The sequence below is a fragment of the Amblyomma mixtum genome, chromosome 10, assembly GCF_055824585.1.
Source record: "Amblyomma mixtum isolate Tamu chromosome 10, ASM5582458v1, whole genome shotgun sequence".
Taxonomy (NCBI): Eukaryota; Metazoa; Arthropoda; class Arachnida; order Ixodida; family Ixodidae; genus Amblyomma; species Amblyomma mixtum.
This window is the reverse complement of record NC_143021.1, coordinates 78,275,341-78,285,160: the sequence shown is the minus strand read 5'-3', so window position 1 is coordinate 78,285,160 and position 9,820 is coordinate 78,275,341. Positions and strand designations below refer to the sequence as shown.

Genomic DNA, 9,820 nt, shown 5'->3' with positions numbered 1-9,820 from the left:
TTCCAGCCTGCACAAGCTGTCATAATTACCATGTCAACTTGTAGTCTTCAGATCTTTTTATTATCATGTCCACGTGAGGATTTGTGCTGCACTTGATAGGACATATGGAATTTGGTGTCAGTGTTATGGCATGCAGTATGTTTTGCTAATGCCTGTACTGATTCAACCACCTATGTGAAATGGTGCTGTATGCGGTAAAATCTATTATCTAAGTAGTATTATCTGTATGCGGTAAAATTATCTAAGTAGAAAACTGTCTTCAGTTACAGGAGCTGTAGCACACTGCCGCAGTATACTGCCTTTGAAAGCGAAACTTTAAATATATCAAGCGTTATTTAATTCTCACCTAAAATATTGTGCTTTAGTATAGGGCACAACAACAAAGAGAAATTTAAACAGGCTTCTAGTAATACAAAAGAGAATAATTCGTCATATTGCGAATATGGAGCCAATGGCCACTACAACGAGTACCTTTAGGTCATTTGAAATACTTTGTATTGAGGATATTTATGAATTCCGACTATTGAAAACATTTTACTTTTCCTCCCTTACTACAATAAATCAACTATGTCATTAGCATCACTGCAGCGCTGCGACGCTAACGTACCCACAAGAAATAAAGATTTGTGGGAAATCCCACGGTTCCGAACCTTTTATAAGTATCAAGCGTTATCACACAACCTCCCAATTATACTAAACAAAAATACTCACACTTTAGGTTTGAATAGAAGAGGTTTGAGGTCTCGTTTTTTGTAATTGCTCTCCCCTGGTAATACTTTGTATTGTTATACTATGTTTTGTTGCACATTGTTTTTTTTTCCTTGTTCTGTTCTTGTGCTTTGTTTCATGTAAATAAATTGTACAATATTTCTTGCCACGTTTCTTGAAATGTGTTTTTTGTGTGTTTTGTTTGATGTCTGACTTGTGTTATTTACATGGTATAATTTCAGTGCTCCGAATGTTGTACAAAACTTGAATTTACTGTTGCAAATTAGAGGTAAAATGTCTGTTTTAATTGTAATATGTTTTCACTGTAACTGCTATGTAAACGGTCTTCTTGGCCTTAGTCAAGCTGCGTGAGCAGCTTTTAGCCAAGGAGACCCTCCAGGCACTTTCTGGAAAAATAAACATTGAATTGAATTGAAACTTAATGGTGTGCACTGAATAAATTCCTTGGTGCTACTTTCCAGTTACAACAATCATTTTGAACATTTCCTGCCTTGTTCCAACATTACACTAGTTATTCACGCACTTCATCATGCAAACAGTCGAGCACAGCACAGGCGGGCTGCAAGATGACGGCAGTGGAGGGGCAGGTGGGTCCACATGGACAACGGCATAGGAGGGTGCAAGAAGTCCTTTGGCTTTCTGGGACAGTTGTTTCGGCGCAAGTTTCAACTGCAGAAGGAGAACGAGTGACTGCACGATGGACCGGGAGGTATAGGGTCAAATGCACTATCAATGAAGTGGCAGCTGGTGCGCACGCTTGCTTCGTTGCCACTGCAGGCTTCCAGACACACGCCGCAAACAAGAAACAATAAAAAAACTGCCACTTGGCTAGCTGTAACCAAAACAACCACGACACACACAGCAGCATTCCCTGGACACTGCCTTCAGTGGCTGCGATGGCTTGGCCGGCTAGTTCATTGCCTCTGGTGTAGCCTGTGCAGCCGTGCCAGTAGATGTTTTCTCCGCAGCTGATAAATGACACGTGCACGCACGGCTTTCCCCCCGCAAGTAAGTCAGGTGGGTCCCAGTGCATGGCAAATAGCCGGCAGGGAGAGGCGGGCCGTTGTCCTCTGGGGCAGGGGCATCCTCGTCGTCCGCTGGCATAGGGGCCTCCAAGCAGAGGTTGTGCAGCGCAGCACACGCTGCGATGATGAGAGCCGCTCGCTCCGGCTCGTAATGGAGCGTCCGGTACCTCTGCAGGCACCGGAAGTGGCTCTTGAGCATGCCAATGGTGCTCGACCACCGATCGCATTGAGGTGTGTGCCGCGTTGTACAGCTGCTCTGCAGGCGATGAACTTGGGTGGCCTGGCACTGGTGTCATCAGCCAAGGCTCCAGAGGGCACCCACTGTCTCTTGCACAACCAGAATGATGTGATGTTTAGAATGTGCTTTGTCGTGACTGATCTCAACAGCCTTCAAGTATGCCCTAGTATAGAATGAAGGATTCAGATCAAGCAGCCCACTGCCAGGTTTTGCTGAACATGACATTCATGGGTGTGTAGGCAATGCACGACTGAGCTGTTTAGCCAAAAACATATATGTAAGGCCACCCTTGTAAGTTCACATTCATGTAAACGATTCACTACTATTTCCAACACACCACAACCCTGCTGTGGCGTCAGTGGGGCTCCTTATGTTTCTGAGGTATATTTGAGAAATAGCTGCGCACGCGCTGCAAACACACATGAAGCAAGTGTTCCTGATCTCGTCTCCTAAACAGACCCTGAACACAACTCCAAAAGTGCATTCGGCAGTGTCGGAAGACATGCTAGACTCCTCCTCTTACACAATCTCTCCCAGTGCCTTCGCTCTCAGAAGTTCACTCATAACGCTATCTCTCTGAAAACAAAGCGCACCTTCGCAACATCGTACCCTCTGCACTCCTGCAAAGTAGCCACTGCACTCCCGTTGATATACTTTGATCTGCCGAGTTTTTGTAAGAACTCCGAAGTAGAAAAGCTGTCACCACTTTTAAGCAAAAGTTATTTTTTCTTAGAAAGCAAGCCGCTCCTGCTTTAATTACACATAATGCTTTGGCCGGCAACAACCGTGCCTTCGTAATGGCACCTGCACAGCGTATTGCTGGTATCGACATCAGACGGACAAGTCACAACGGGTTATGATTGCTGTTCATGATTCTTTACTGCAATGCGCGACAACAACTTGGCTGATGAACTGCAGCGTTTCTCCTCTCTCTTTTAAGAGAAAAGAAAACGCGCAGAGATGGCGCGACGCTCACAGAGGTTTCCAGTGCCTTCCTATGCGGACCCTCATGAGCTTTACCCCTCTGTTTTCGTTTCTTTGCATTTGAATGCACCCAGAAAAGAAGACGTCTATAAAAACATGCCATCCCATTCACTTTTTTTTTTCCGGGGCATGCTCGATATTCATGCTTATTTTCCAGGTGAAGATGGCGAGGTATCCCTCACTTCTTCAAAGGCAGAAGCGTGGAGGGACGGCCTCGAATCAACGGTAAAGGTCCGCTCACGTTATAGCGTGGTTGACAAGGTAACGAGGAAGATGCGCTAGGTGGCACAAAAAAATCAAGTTGATCACCTTGATACTGAGTACAATCACTGCTTGACCAGCCCGCAACTGGGCTCTGGCCAGTGACGATGGCCGGCTGCACGACAGAAAAGGACACAGGCACCAGGAAACCATTTATTGCACACAACAGGTATTCTGTACGTGAGTACCTACCGCAATGCTTCTCAATGAAAAGTGGACGAAAATGAAAGCAAAAGACAAATTCGAAGCACAAGAGCAAATCTCCTGGGTAATAATTTTTGTGTGCGCTTCTAAGTAAATCAATTCAAGGCACAGTTTATAACCAGAAGATTAAACGGCACGGTGGCGTTTATCATTTCTCATTCGAGCTTGCTTCAGAGCTGGTCGCATTTTCCTGTTTTTCTTTTTTTGTCTGTGTATTTTAATAGGAGCTTTGAGAGAAGTTGCGCTCTCTTCTTGAGCACAGCGTTTTCCTTCTCCACGTGGCTCAGCCTCGCTTTGTACTCACTGGAGGCGTCGAGCGTGTTCTTCAGAGGGTTCCCTTGCTCCTCACTTTGCGAACTGTCCTGAGGTGATGTTCTCTGGTGATTCGGCTCAGGGATCAGCAGTGTGCCCCGCGGCAGTTCACCCAAATTCTGAGTGACTGGGCCTGCAGGTTCTTCACTCGGCAGCAGGCCAGTCGCCCTTTTCATGATGATCTCCTCTAGGCTAAAGGTGTTTTCAACAATGGCGTGGAGGGCTACCAGTAGCTGCGAAAATTGCGTCCTCAAACTTAGCACATAATCATATATTCCCATACGGTCTGGTGGCTGCTCCATCAACTTCTCCCCGAGGTGGTCAAGAGCGTGCAGATTGGTCGAAGCGTTAACCATCCTGCTCTCATTTTCCATCTGCCCCTGTCGGATCCTCACTGGTGGGAAGTCAGACTGTAGACTTGGCACCTCGTCCTTCAAACAGCTACTCTGGAGTCCCAAACTCTCGCTACTGCTACTGCCAGAAGACGAGGATGAGCATGAGCCAACGAATCTGCCCTTCACTGACCCGCGCGATTTCTTCTCCGGCACATAGTCGTCATTGGTCTCTCCGCGCGCATGCTTTTTATTTCTGCCACTCTGGTCCCTCGGCCCGACAGCCGCTCTTTCGGACGTGCACCCGTTTCTGCGCCAAGTGTAACTGTGGCCGTGCTGGTAGATGCGGTCGTCCTCGTTTCCAGTACTTGACCATCAGAAGCCACCGTCCCTACGCCAGGGGGAACTGCGGTCTCAATGTCACCACAGGTCTTCCTAGTTCCAGTCATTTCACCATAGGAACCCATGGTCTCTAGGCCAGATTGAAATGTGGTCTCAGCGGAGTCGCATGCCTTCGCTCTTTGCATTAGTTAACCAGAGGAGGCAGTATTGTCTACACCAGTAGGGATTTTGTCGTCGAGTAGCGTTTGTTGACCAGAATGCCTTATTGTCTACGCCGGTAGGCATTTTGTCGTTGAGATTATCCGGTGTGTCCATTGGCTCTTTTGATTGCCGAGAACTCATCAAGAAATGTCGAAGTCCCAACTTCTGCACAGGTTAGAAATATGAGAGGTCTTCTACCAGCAGTGGCCGACCTGTGAAAGTAGCGAAGACACCATTGTGAGACAAAGACACAGCGTTTTCCAGACAGACAATATAAACACGCTCATATCGATATGCATATCAGTGGCTTATGGCTCCTTCGACAGGGCGACGATAAGGAAGATATGTACAGTTGAGTAAATGAAATGGACTACACAAGCGCCTTCGAGAAAGCACGGCACCACCATAGGTGGCCCAGCTGCTTAGTGCCGTGGACTGTTCTCGAGTGCGTCCTTTCGTGCTGGCACCATTCCAAAATATTTCGCATCCACTCAGCAGGCTGCTTGACCACAGTGAGCCACATGCCGCGGTGGCGCACTGGCCATGGAATTAGTCTGCGAGAACAATTAAATTAAGGTTGCCAGAGAGAATCTCAGACTACTTTCAATGGAGGCGAAATGCTGAGATATCCGTCTACTTTGCGATGTTAGCGCACGTTAAAAAACCACAGGCAGTCCAAATAAACCACAGCCCTTTCCTACGTCCTCTCTCCCAGCCCATGTGAAGTTTTGGGACCCTCAACGTTGCACAGACGCCGTCATAGTGCGATAATCAAAAATATGCCTCGGGCAAATTCGCTGGAGCATTGCTGGAAGTGATTGCTGAGTGCGTCTTATCGCGGTCCCCCCGCCGCACTTACGACCATCGCGTCAAGGGCGCCGGCCACATTCAATCTCGTTCTGCAACATAGCAGAATGCCTTAGCCATCGCGGGGTGTCCACAGCACAGACGTGAAATTAACTGACATTCCAGGGGCGTCCTGAAAACGCGTTTAACCCTCCTACGTTCGGGGCGCGCTGCAGCACATGCGCTTACGGATGCCGTATGCCGACGGTGGGATTCAGTGACGCAGTGAGCGGGTCGAACTGTCGCCGCAGAGGGCAAATTCATTAGAAAATAATCATGTCCCACAGCGCAACCTCTTGCTAATGACTTGTTTCTCGACACTTCGGCACGGTTCCCAACACGTGGGTTTTCTTCACAGATTTTACTTGTCACGCCCAAAGTAGTATATCTTCACAGCATGCAAGGGAATCAAACATGATTTTACTAGAAGTCGACCGTATCCAACAAAATGTTATTGTTTAAAAGCCTAGGATCACACGAGAATGCGTGGCGAATATCAGTGGCAGAGCATGGCCGAAGAACCTGAGTGAGGTGCGACATTTTTTCCAGAGAATTCTCAGCCTAGAAGAGGAGCCCGCGCACACATCGTCAACAAAAGATTTGGAAGGTTTTGCACTTTGCAGAAAATGAATGCGGTCCGTGCCTTTGAAAACGCGGTCGTCAGCTACCGAGAGAGCGAAGCGTGCAGGATTACTTTCGCGCAGTTGAAGCGCTCGCAGTGAGCTGGCGCAGCAACCGTGACGGCAACTGCGGCGTCATCTGGTGCCACTCACTTTGACCAGAGAGTATAGCCTGAACGGAAGAGGACGACTGCGAAAGGACGCGACCTAGAAGCGGCGTACATGCCCTAACAGAAGTCTCGACGCAAGGCGAATGGGCCCATAGACGTCGCCACGGTTTTTCTCGCACTTGCTGGTGTGGTTAACTTTATTTTCTGCAAACATTAGTGCCGACGCCAATGTTTGCTGTAAACATTAACGACTGTAAACAGTAGCGCCAGACAGAGACTAGACACACAGAGAGACAGACAGGCAACAACAAAGAGTTACTGTACAAAATAAGAGATATGTAAGAGATACAGAAATAAGTAAGAGTGACAGAAAGAGAGGCAGCAAGAAACAAGGGTAGAAAGAGTAGCAGACAGAGGCAGACAGACAAACGTCCATATCCACATTCCGCAAATGGGCATATAGAAGGCCCACGATATTGATAGGATGAATGCAACCAGCGGCTTGCGAAGTCTAGTGTCATCTTTGTGCGTGCAGTTTAGCCCGGTAAGGATGCCATTTGCTGCAGATGCAACCTCTCACGCCGCGCTTAGAACAGAGGTCAGTTATCAGTTACGAATGATCGTGCAATCCGTTGTTTCTTTTTTTTTGGTGGGGGGCTATGGGACTCGCTTTATTTTGAGGCATATATAATACCGCAATAAGTGAGAAAGCTTGTTAGCAGTGCGCCAGCGGCAACAAGACCAATTCCAGCCCGTTACCAGCGATATACTCTTCCTGACGGTCTGAAAAAAAAATCCTTCGGCTGTTGATTCTGTGGCTGTGGGCTCGATACCAGCCGTACTGGCGCTAATTAGGTGCAGGTGGAATACAAAAACGCCTGAGTGCTGTGTAATGTCAATGCACTTTGAAGACTCCCAGTCAATGCGGAGCCTTTCACTATGGCGCACCTCAGCCCATGTGTCGCTTCAGAACATGAACAGTTCAAACTTACCTGAAGGTTGCTGCTGTACGCTGCAGGTACTATATAGCTGCTAGCTTAGGTCAGTCAAATCCACACTGTATGGACAAGAAAATAAAGTATGAGAGAGCAACTTATACCACATGTTGTCAATGACGCAGCAAAACACAATCTCTGTTGAAACTACAATGCCCACAGGGTTCACTTGATGAATCATGCATCAGGGCACTGACAGCATATTTGATGATCCACAGCTGCACAGGAGTAAGGAAGAGAGGTCTGGTCACAATCCAGGAACATGTGGCTCTAGGAGTGCCATATATGGTCCTGTTATCTGGCTCAGCATTGAGCCCTGTGGGCATAACATGTTTGGCAAAGTTATACCAAATCACTGCAAGAGCTCATTGCACTCAGTGATTGGGAAGTAAGTGAAAAATGTGTGACTGAAGCTGCAAATTTAACACAACAGTTAAGCTGTCCTAAACAATGCTACTGCGCAGTGCAAAGTACTGTGTAGTGGATGGTTGGAGACTTCCATTTGGCAAGCCTAATGAAAAAATTGATAAGCTGCGGAAGTATGCACAACTTTATATGACATTTTCAACCTACCTGTGCTTTCCATGGCTTGGCATTATTAATGTAGGCACCAATACACTCGGTAGCCAGGCCACATCCACACTGCAAAGGCAACAGAAAAGTAAGAAAAACTCAGTCGCGAAGCACTGAAAAACTAACACCGTCCTGGCACTATGCTTTTCGTGCGTTCTGTTTTATCGCAATTATGAACCTACGCGCAATTGCCTTAAGATTCACACCATGCAACTACACACCGTCTCAACTTTTTTTTCACAAACAGAGAAACACGTTTGCGGCAGTTAATGCATAGTGCTTGTAATTTCCACTCCGTGGCAAACAAGTTGCGCAACAGAGTACAACTGCGTTAATGCGCTTTACTCATCCCACAGCAACATCCTGAAAGTAATTTTCAAGCACAGTTACTCACCTCGCAAGTGGTAACACCATGGCCGCTTCTTTCATCCAAAGCCACAAAGCATGTCTCGGCAAGGGGTCTTTTTCACGAGAGCTTCAGAAGCAAACGAAGGTCTTTTCGAGCGCGTAGGTGACACATCACATTTGTAGCACAGCCAAGCAACCACAGAGCGAACAAACCGCACATTGCAGCAAAAGTAAAGGTCGAAAGGAGCACCACGCGACGAGAACCAACGACTGAACGAGACGAACGCGCCACAACCATCCATGGATTGGATTGGATCGACTTTTAGGCCTACCGCTCTGCCACGGCTCATGGAGGAAGGAAAACTAAAGAGAGGCACTTCGTATTCCCAATGCATTGACAAGAATGTGGCGGAAGTGACGTCAAAATTTAGGCTTAAAAAGTCGGGCCACTAGCAACGTTGTCGTTGTTGCTAAGAGAACTCGGGCCACTAGCAACGGCGTACTGCGTCGTTAGCGTCGTTGTTGCGTCGTTAGCGTTTTGTAGCAGCCTACAGTTGTCTTCTCTGGCAACTGCCATCAATGCCAGCTCAAAGAATTCCTTGGATATTTTTTTCGCGGCAAAAACGCACAAACCGGATATGTTGTTGTTGTTGTTGTTGTGACTGAGAGAAGGATGAAGAGGAAATTGCACGGGCCTGCTACTGGCTCGAGCCAAGCCACCACCGCTGCCACGTGCAGATAGAGGAGAGTTAAAAGATCAGACGAAAGAGAAAAAGGAAAGAAAAGACGCGCGTCGCAGCAACAACTGCGTCCGCCGGAGCGGACGCTGCTCAAAAAGAAGCGGCCGAAGCCGCGCTCGCCGAAGCGAGAACAGATACTCCTCACCTCAACCGGATATGCCATTCAGGGCCATTGTTATAGCGTCCTCGATCACCTCGCACCGGGTGCGCCCCGAAACCGGCGCGGTTCCCTGCGCACCGCGGCGGTGGCGCCCCGGCGAGGGTCAACATCGAGGACAAATGATGCACCCGGCGGGGGCATGCATGCAGCGCCGCCTTTCTTATGGCGCGCGCATTTGATTGTAAACCACAACAGCGGTCACACGTGCTTCTGTCACAACGTTTGCCACCTCGCCAAGCTACGCACTCCGCACCCATCGTTTGGGAAAACAGCAATGGATTTTATAATTAACGGCAAGAGGCATCATCTGGCAATGTCTGCGGAAGAGGTCCAAGAAGTCATGGCGAGTAAGTATTTGTTTTGAGTATGCACGCAGTCAAACATTTTTAGCAGCGTGGTGTGCTTCCGCGTTTCGTTGTCATCGGATCGTGGCGGCAGTAAACATTAGCATCAGAGTCGAGGGTTGGACGGAAACCCGTCTGGTCGGGGGTGTACATGATTGGAGCAATGATTTGAGCATAGATTGAAGCAATGCGCGCATTTTAAAAACCGAAAAGAATCTCAAAAGCCGCCTATATCTGGAATCATTAATCATTCAGACAACCGACCACACTCTTAATCGCACTGACGGGGCACTTCCTAGTGCATACGCCGGCTGCCTAGGGCACATTTTAAAGCATAAATAGCCAGCCTTTTCACGTCTGTACCTTTTTGTGAGCAAGGTACCCGTGTGGGAGCCGAAACGTCGTTTAAAGTGTTCATTTTTATTTTGGTCGGTGTTCTGCCTTCTTCTTCATTAG

General features: G+C 47.9%; 1 long non-coding RNA gene across 1 annotated transcript; it reads right to left on the bottom strand.

Annotated features, from left to right (window-relative positions):
* Window positions 1-4,362: 4,362 nt before the first annotated feature.
* LOC149326225 (uncharacterized) lies at window positions 4,363-8,400 on the bottom strand. Its single transcript, XR_016286260.1, has 4 exons — window positions 8,167-8,400; window positions 7,773-7,841; window positions 7,197-7,261; window positions 4,363-4,840 (listed from the first exon to the last, which is right to left on the bottom strand). It is a non-coding gene; the product is annotated as an uncharacterized LOC149326225 (long non-coding RNA).
* Window positions 8,401-9,820: the final 1,420 nt, after the last annotated feature.